This window comes from Buceros rhinoceros, unplaced genomic scaffold, assembly GCF_000710305.1.
Source record: "Buceros rhinoceros silvestris isolate BGI_N320 unplaced genomic scaffold, ASM71030v1 scaffold19801, whole genome shotgun sequence".
In the NCBI taxonomy this organism is placed as follows: Eukaryota; Metazoa; Chordata; class Aves; order Bucerotiformes; family Bucerotidae; genus Buceros; species Buceros rhinoceros.
In genome coordinates, this window is record NW_010393910.1 from 1,931 (window position 1) to 2,552 (window position 622).

Here is a 622-nt window from a genome sequence, read left to right on the forward strand (position 1 = left end):
GGAAGCTCTGGAGACCAGGGCATTGAGCAAGGGGTAAATCTTCCCCGTGCTGCCTCGCCAAAGAGGCGGGGATTGCTCAGCCTCTCCCCCTTCTCAGACCACAGGACCCAGCCAGGGCTTTGGGTGGCGGCGGTTTGTTTTTAACAACAAAAACCACAGTGTTTGGACGCTCCTGGTCGCAGAAGGCCAAAGTCTTTGCAGAGCCCTCCGCTCCAAGGAGGGTTCCTGGCCTGGAGGAAGAGGGTGTGGGGAGCAGCTCGGATGCTTTGCAGATAAAGCCAGGCACTGAGTCCGTACCCCCCGGGGGGGCTGAAGGCTCTTTCTCACGCACTGGAGCTGGGGTTTTGTCTGCAGTGCAGCGACAGGCCTGTGCAGCAGCTCTTTTTTCTGTGCTGCTGGCTCCAACGTGAAAATCCCAACCATGTCTAGCAGCTGCTGCAAGCTGCAGCCTGGCCTTCACGGCCCCGAGCACCTTCCACACTCCGCAGGCAAACCCAGCCGTTGTCCCCTTCAGCCGGTGCCAGCCCCACGCCGGGACAGGTAACCGGAGAACCACAGAGGCAGAGCCAGGGGTGACGCTGGGTCTAGCAGAAGCAGGGAAACATCTGCGGAAAGGAACCAG